Genomic DNA, 8,272 nt, shown 5'->3' with positions numbered 1-8,272 from the left:
ACAGAGAGACAAATAGAGAGAAAGAGAACATCACAGCCCTGGTCTACACTAAGGTCGGGGGTTGAACTAGGGTACGCGAATTCAGCTACGTGAATAACGTAGCTGAATTCGAACTACCCTAGTTCGACTCACTTACCCGTCCAGACGCCGCGGAAGCGAACTCCGCGGCTCCAAGGTCGACTCCGGCAACTCCTCCTGCCGCGGTGGAGTACCGGAGTTCGAACTAGCGCTTCCGGGGTTCGAACTATCGCGTCTAGATCAGACGCGATAGTTCGAACTCCGAGCAGTCGAACTTGCCGCGTCGACCCAGCAGGTAAGTGTAAACGTGCCCACAGACTGCACAGGCCCACACAGACATAAACAAAAACCAAACCCACACAGCACACAGAGCCATATACACACAAGGGAAAGCCACACAAAACATAGAACAAATCCACACCAAAAAATACAGCAAAAGCCCACAACAAGAAAGCACAAAAACCACATACCAAAAGAATACTTAGCAAAAAACAATCTGCATGCAAAAGTCACACACACACACACACACACACACACAAAACTATGCAAGGCATCCACAAAAATCACACAGGACCCACATGCACATCAACACGACAGACAACAAAAACCCAACATACCGAAAGCCAGGCAGGGTTTGAGTCTCACAGCGAAGAGGGTGAGCACACAGGTGGTTTGGGGAGCAAAGACTGAGGGGGAGTCAGGGGCAGTGCTCTGGGCTCTGCTCGACCCCTCCTGACACAGGCGGCTGGTGGAGAGCAGAGCCTGGTAGATCTGTGGAATCTGCCCTGCTCTCTGTAAAGCAAGGGGACCTCGGTGTCTTCTGAGCTGCAATTGTATTTTCTGCAGGCAAAATGATTGGCAGAAGCCATTTGCTTAAAGGAAACTAGTTCTATAAATGAGGTTTGAACTCACAACCTCAGCATGACTCCACTCAGCATTGCTCTGTAAGTACTGGGCACTAACCCATTGCGCCACTGGATCCTCTTTCCAGGGATTTGTCTCCATGTTTCATGGATGGATTAGCAGAGTTGGGGGGGGTGCATTAGCTAAAACAAATCCATATTAAAGGCTGCAGGATGGCAGCAGCAGAGGTGGGGAGCCTCATTCCATGTGATAGAGCTGATTCCCCCTTCCGTTGCTGAGGGGAAGGTTGGTGCTTTGAGCCCACCCGGTGCTGGAACGTCCCATGGGTGAGATTAACGGGACTCTTGGGAAGGGAGGGGAAGTCTTTTCTATCCCTGCCTAGCTCCGTTGGTCTCCTGTGGCCCTTTCGGCTCTCTGCTCCCCTGTTGGGGAGTTGCAGAGACAAGCCCCCATCTGGGTGAGTCACCGAGAGGCTGTGTCCCATGGCGTGTGGGGGGAGAGGGGTAGGGGTAGTGGTGGGGTGGGATGGAGCTCAAGGGGAGAAGGTTGTGTGTGACAGTGTGTGGGGGATGGTGTGTTCCTTAGGATAGAAATGATTGAAAACACAGGGGCAGTGACAGTGAAGCCCCGTCTCTGAGTGTTATGACCCTGTGTGGTGCTGCCGTTCACCTTCCCCTCCTATGGGCTCAGCTTTCATTGAATCCAGCATTTTTTCACCTGTCCTCACCACAGAGGTGTCCCACATGCCTCAGCTACCGAGTGTCCCTCTTAGAGACGCCGAGGACTGGAACTGATTTCAGCTGCTGGACAGCTCTGCTAGGTCTTTATTCATTTGCACAGGAAAATGCTGAGTGTTTAAATTCATTTCGACCTCCCCCCCCGCCCCCAGCGAACTCCTGAACATACTGGAGATGGGTCTGGAAATCAATTTTGATTTGAAAAAAGCTTTTTAAGGGAATCACTTGGATTGGAACTAGGAACCCATTACCCTGTAGGGAAACATTCACTCACTGAGCTATACTCACAACAAGGAGTATCAGGTATAGCCCACAGCAGGAACAGTTTTTAACCTGGGGGTTAGTAAACTTTATCTCTGTACAAACACCACAGCTTACAAACTCCCCACCCCCGCTCTGTGTCACCAAAGCACAACAACAACTCTCCTTGGGGCACACACAGCTCCCCAGCTCCCTGCCCATCCGTCTCTCCAGCGTTGCTCCAATCCCTTAAAGCAGGGTCTCAACCACAATTTACCTTAGGGCCGGTGCCAGTCCTCCAGTCCTCCCAGTGGGCCAATAATGTCACTCATACTGCCCAGAACCCGCCCCCCAAAACTCCACCCCTCACCTGCCTAAGGCTCTGGGAGGGAGTTTGGGTGGGGGAGGGGTTCTGGGGTGCAGGCTCTGGGAGGGAGTTTGGGTGGGGGGAGGAGGTCTAGGGTGCAGGCCCTGGGCTGGGGATTGGGGTGCAGGAGGGGTGCAGGCTGTGGGGGGACTTTGGGTGCAGAAGGGGTGAGAGGCTGGTCTCTGGGAGGGAGTTTGGGTGGGGGAGGGGTGCTGGGGTGCAGGCTCTGGGATGGAGTTTGCAGCGCTGTAACAAGGGCGAGGCGAGTGAGGCACTTGCCTCGGGCGCGCAAAGTGGAGGGGCGCAGCTCTACCACGATCAGAGGCGCTTCGGCGGCAGCTCTACTGCTGCCACTTCTTCGGCAGCAATTTGGCAGTGGGTCCTTCTCTCCGAGAGGGACTCAGGGACCCGCTCCTGAATTGCCACCGAAGGATGAATGAAGCAGCGGTGGCAATTCAGTGGCAGGTGATTCCCTCCGACAGGGACTCAGGGACCCCCCGCCAAAGAGCCTGGAGCCGGCCCTTGCATCGGGCACAAAAATTCCTTGTACGGCTCTGGGAGTTTGGGTGCTGGGTACAAGCTCTGGGCTGGGCCAGGGGGTAGGGGGAACAGGAGGAGGGGTGGGGGTGCAGGCTCTGGGAGGGAGATTAGGGTGGGCGGGAGGGTGTGTGTGGAGGGAGAGGGTGCAGGCTGTGGGAGGGAGTTGGGGGCAGGTGTGTGTGGACCGGGGTGCAGGCTCTGGGAGGGAGTTTGCGGGGAGGAGGGGGTATGTGGGGAGGGGATGGTGGTGCAGGCTCTCAGAGGGAGTCAGGGGTGCGGCGCTTACCTGGGGCTCCAAGGCGGGGCAGGCTGGGGGGCCTCCATGTTCTGCTGCCCCCAGGCATCACCCCTGCAGTGTCCCATTGGCTGCAGGGGCTCGGGGTGGGGGCAGCGCACAGAGGCAGCGACCCACCCCGCCCTGCCATGGGGAGGGGCCGGCAGCCACTGGAGCGAGCAGGCAGATGCTGCTCAGCTCCGCTGCACTGACGGGGCCCTTGGGGGGGAGCACCTGGGGGCAGCCGGTGGGGCCAAGGGAGTGACCTGGTCCCAAAACTGCTGGAGCCCCACGGGCGAGACCTGGGAACCAGGACTGCCAGCCAGACAAACACCTTTAAGAGGAGGCGTCCCTCTGCCTGTCAAAAACTGATCTTCCTCCTTCAGTTCAGTGACAGCCTGAATCGTTCCTTATCCCGCCAGAGCCAGAGGACTGAAACAGCAACATCAAACCCCTGTGTAGCTCGCAGGAATGGACACAAACACTCCCTGGTATCTGAGGAGATGTTCAGCTTTGCCCTTGGTCAACTACAAGGCTAAAGGGAAAGGAGGTGGTGCCAGGTATAAAGAGTGAAACACGACACATCATAGTTATGCCCATGGTGGCTGCAAAATCTTTTGACATACTTCTTCTTATCAGCAGTGTATTGTTTTCTCTGGAGCCTAGGCCTTGACCAAGAAATTTGTACTTTGCTAAAATAATCGACTGCCCCTGGTGAAGACAATGGACTTGACACCCACTGGGGTGTCCCTACACAGGTACAAGTACTAACAACAGTGGCTGCCTTTTAGCCATAGATTTTAAACAGGGCAATAAATTGAAACAAAGCCCTGTTAAATCATTTCTCAGCCCGAGTCCTTCACCCACATTTCATAGAGCACTGGGCCACCATGTGGACGTTTCATTTCTGACCTCAGTTTCACTCAAAGACAAAATTTCCTTTGCACAGATCCATAAACAGCAAAACCTCCCTGTGTCTCTGGTCTGAGCCAGGGCATTCGATTCCAGTGAACCTTTTTCTCCTGCAGTGGCGACGGTCAGACAGAGGGCTCATGGCACCTGCATCCCTGGCAGGGAGATATTGGCTCGGCTCTTTCTTTCTGCTGCTGTTGTTAGTCCATGAAACATCAGGGATGGAATGTAAGGCTGAATTCACGCACCAGCCCTCTGAAATATTTCAATGCCCCAGAGAAATCCTGCCCCCTGCTATTGGAACGATGTGCTGGAGATTTGACTAGGAAAGGGACTGTCTGAATTGTCAGAGTGGGGAATGAAAAACAATCTACAGCAATGTCGTTCACACAAACACACTCTAATCATGCTCCAGCCGGAAGGGAAATGGGCAGGAATTCTCGCTGTTCAGCCCAGAACACACTTACACTGATGCGCAGCCATGAGTGTGCTGGGGAAGCTGGTCTGAGCAAACAATTTGAAGTGACAATTCAGTGAGAACAGAATCATCATGCAGTGAAATGAGTGTAAGTCAAATAGTTGTAGCCAAGTGGTTAAGATGATGAACTAGCAATCCATTGGGGTCTCCCTACCCAGGTTCAAATCCTACCAACTATGCAAGTGCTGCGCTGCTGTTGTTATTATTGTAGTCTTAGTGCCTGAGCATCCACAGTGCAAACTGGAGATAAATCTAGTTTCACTCTGTCTACACTTAAAATGCTGCTGTGGCACTGCTGTAGCACTTTGGAGTAGACAGTGACTGGAGGGATTTTCCCATCCCTGTAATAGCTGCATGGACAGAACAATTCTTCCTTTTCTTTAGCACTATCTATCCCGGGCTTAGGTCACCTTAACTATATGGGTTTGTCGGGGGGTCACACCCTGGGAGACATCGCTTTGCCAGTTCAGTGCCCAGCGTACACCAGCCCTTAGATCCCTCTGGGTATTTCAATGCAGGCACTGACCTGTGAGAGGAAAACATCAGCTCACAAACACAGAGACTGAATTTCCCACATTTAATCTCGCTGCACTTTCCAGAAAGTCACAAAATTCAATTCATTCTTGCTAGGACAGAGAAAAAATAAGTGATACTAAGTTTTTGGCTTGATTAAATAAAATTAAGTGTTTAATTAATATAGTAAAAATCTGTACTGATTCCTCTAACTAACACCATAGCGTGAAATAGGAACAGAGACAAATCTTCTCAGTGACGACTAATTTCACAAATGATCTTCCCATTATTAATTTCCACATTGCCCCTATTGGAGGTCTGGGCATCTCCAGTGTCATTGCTCTGCGTTCACCTTCCCCTAGAATTGTTCTCGGACATTCGACTTCCTCTGCGGCATGGGGCTCAGGTCACTTGCTGGAAGATTTCCTGCACCTTGAGGTCTTTAAGCCACAATTTGAGGACTTCAGTAACTCAGACATAGGTCAGGGGTTTGTTACAGGAGTGGGTGAGTGAGATTCTGTGGCCTGCGTTGTGAAGAAGGTCAGACTAGATGATCATAATGGTCCCTTCTGACCTTAAGTCTATGAATCTATGAATCTAGTCCCAAATTTGGAAAACTGTGCAGTTCAGCATGAGAATAGTGACCCCGTCTCCTTCCTGCACCTGCTCTACATTGCTCCACAGCAGCTTCTCCACCTGCAGAGTCACCCCAGCCCTGCAGTGCAGCCGCCCAGGGTTCAGCAGGGGCCCCTGGCAAGGACAGTGGGTGCAGCTAACAGCCCAGTGTGCCTGGCAGTGAGGCAGCTGTAAAAAAGCCACCCACCCCCCCAGAAGTACAGAGACTGAATTCCTTAACTTTAACATCATGACCCCCTGTAGAAAGCCACACTTGTCAGTTGTATTTTCACAGGGAGATGCAAAAATCAAGTGACACCAATTTTTAAGTTGAGTAAATAAAGTTGAGGAGATAGTTATTAACCTCTCAAAAATACACTAAAGATCCCTCAACATAACACCTGAAGGTGAAATATGAACAGAGACAAACCTTGTCAGCAAAGGCTCATTTCCCAAACGATCCTCAAAATGTTACTAATTCCCACCCCTCCTCCACAGGAGCTCTGTGCAATATCACTGTTCTGCAGGCAGCTTCCCATTAAATGCTGTTGTGGGACATTCCCAGGCCTGGAAATGTACCAACGACAGAATTTGAAGAGCAAACCTGGCTCCCCGCACCAGGTGGGATTTGAGTGTTTTGTCTCCCTTACTTAGTGTTTGTCAATAGTACAGATGCCATGGGCAGGACACCTGGCTCTGCTTGAGGGATCCTGGCACAGGGGCTGGTGGGGGAGAAAGGATTGTAGCTTCTGACCTGTGCTCTGGAGAGGAGGTAATAAGTGAAGGGGGCATTCCTGACTCCTCCCCTCCTCAGTGTCCCTGGGCTGGAATTCTACATTCCACAGGGCCAAATGAGGGGGTGATGCCATTTGGTTAATGAAAACCAGTGCTCCAGGTGAGATTTGAACTCACAACCTCAGCATAGCTCCTCAGCACTGCCCTATAAGTACTGTGCGCTAACCAATTGCGCCACTGGAGCACCTGTTAATTAAGAATCTCTGAGACCCCCCTAGGCTGATAAAGCCAAGGAGTGACCCCAAAACATTCTCAGTGGGGCTGGGAGCAGGTAGCGACAAGTGTTGTACTTGGTGGGGTGGATTCTTCTTAAGGGTTCCAGGCCCCATTTCACCCTTTTGTTCTTCCCTGTGTAATAACAGAGCTGGTTAAGACTCAATGGAGAGTCTTGCTGCAGACCAACAGATCTGAAATCACTGAGAACCAGCTCTAAGCATTAGTCCTGCTTTGGGACAGTGTCTCTCATGCAAGAAACTGCCCAGTCTGCGCTAGCAGTGAGGCTCCCTCACTAACAGCTGAAATCAGGGAGAGCTGTGTGAAGTGCAGGGCCCCAGGGGTGCCTGAACAGGGGGGAACAACACCCCAGGTGCCCAGAGGAGGAGAGGTGTGTTGGGCTCCAGCCTGGGACTCTGCCTCCCTCCTGCCTAGCCCTGACTATGAAGCCTGGCCCTGGCCCTCCTTCCTTTAAATGCCATATGGGCAAGAGGAAGAGTGTGGCAGCTGCAGGGACCAAAGTTCTGGACATCAGGTGAAGCAACGAGAAACAACCATATGGTCAATCCACAGGAATCTCTAGCCAGACTGTTAAGTTCTAAGACCCCAACCTAAAGCCACCAGCCCATTGAACCAGCCAGACCAAAGACTTATCTCTAGTGGGCGTCAGTCACCCAGCAGGAGGGAAAAACCTCACTCTAGTTGACCCTGAGAGAAGGTAGCCAAACACATTGAGCTCCAGTGCTTTGTAGCAAAGCAACGTATTGCCATGAGGTCCCACTAAGATTTGAACTCAGATTCCAGGATTCAGAGGCCTGAGTGCTGCCCATTACACCATGGGACCTGCTGCTATTTCATTTTCTAGACCCCTGTGACCTTTGGCTGGTTTGCACTCTGCACTTATTGCTTCCCACCATCAGCTTCCTCTCGCGGGACTCTCTCTCCTCCTCCAGTGACTGTGGTCCTGCACTACCGGATCCGTGGGTCCTGCCCTGAGTCCCTGCATCCCCCTGCTTTGTCTCCATTCCCTGCAGGCTGCAAAAATGTCAGGGGAGTCTGCTCCTCCCTTCACTCGATGCTCCCGCTCATATCAGCCAACTGCAGCCTCATCTCCTGGAACTCGGGCAGCTGTCGCTTGATCCGATCGTACAGTCACACGCTGACTGGCTCCCCTGCCTGGATGCTCTTGTGGAAATCCCACAGGTGACACTGCAGGACTTTGCACTGTTGGTTTCTTTAATGTTGTGGTGTTTCCCCAGCCGCCGGAACAAAGCAGCCAACTCCTCCCTCACCGACTCCCACCAATCCCCCTGGTAACCACAGAACCCTCTGATGCTTTCCCGTTCTGCCAACACCGCCAGGCTTCGCCCCCCCTGCTCCTTTATCTTGCAAGCTCTGGATGTTCAGCTTCCAATATCCTCTGCCCTGGGTCAGGGAATTGCCCACATTGAGCACACGGTGAGAGCTCCGTGATCCGAACAGTCCATTGGCACCACCCTGCACTGGGCTGTCGACGTGCTCTCTTTCACGTAAATCCAGTCAGTGCGACCCCTGGCCTGTCCCTGCAGAAAGGTGTATCCCCTCTGCGGCTGCTGTGAGCTCGGGTCAGAGGAATAGGAGGTTACTGCCCACCCTCCACTGGTTCCACTGTGGAGAAACACGTCCTCTAAGCCAACCTCGCTATAGACCTGCACCAGGTAGTGCTC

General features: G+C 52.5%; 1 non-coding gene across 1 annotated transcript; it reads right to left on the bottom strand.

Moving 5' to 3' along the window:
• Positions 1-6,445: 6,445 nt before the first annotated feature.
• TRNAI-UAU lies at positions 6,446-6,537 on the bottom strand. The gene is given in 2 exon segments: positions 6,446-6,481; positions 6,500-6,537. It is a non-coding gene; the product is annotated as a tRNA-Ile (tRNA).
• Between the last annotated feature and the right edge of the window lie 1,735 nt (positions 6,538-8,272).

The sequence above is a fragment of the Mauremys mutica genome, unplaced genomic scaffold (assembly GCF_020497125.1).
Source record: "Mauremys mutica isolate MM-2020 ecotype Southern unplaced genomic scaffold, ASM2049712v1 Super-Scaffold_100104, whole genome shotgun sequence".
Classification (NCBI taxonomy): Eukaryota; Metazoa; Chordata; order Testudines; family Geoemydidae; genus Mauremys; species Mauremys mutica.
The sequence above is the reverse complement of the archived record's forward strand: the minus strand, read 5'-3'. Positions and strand labels throughout refer to the sequence as shown.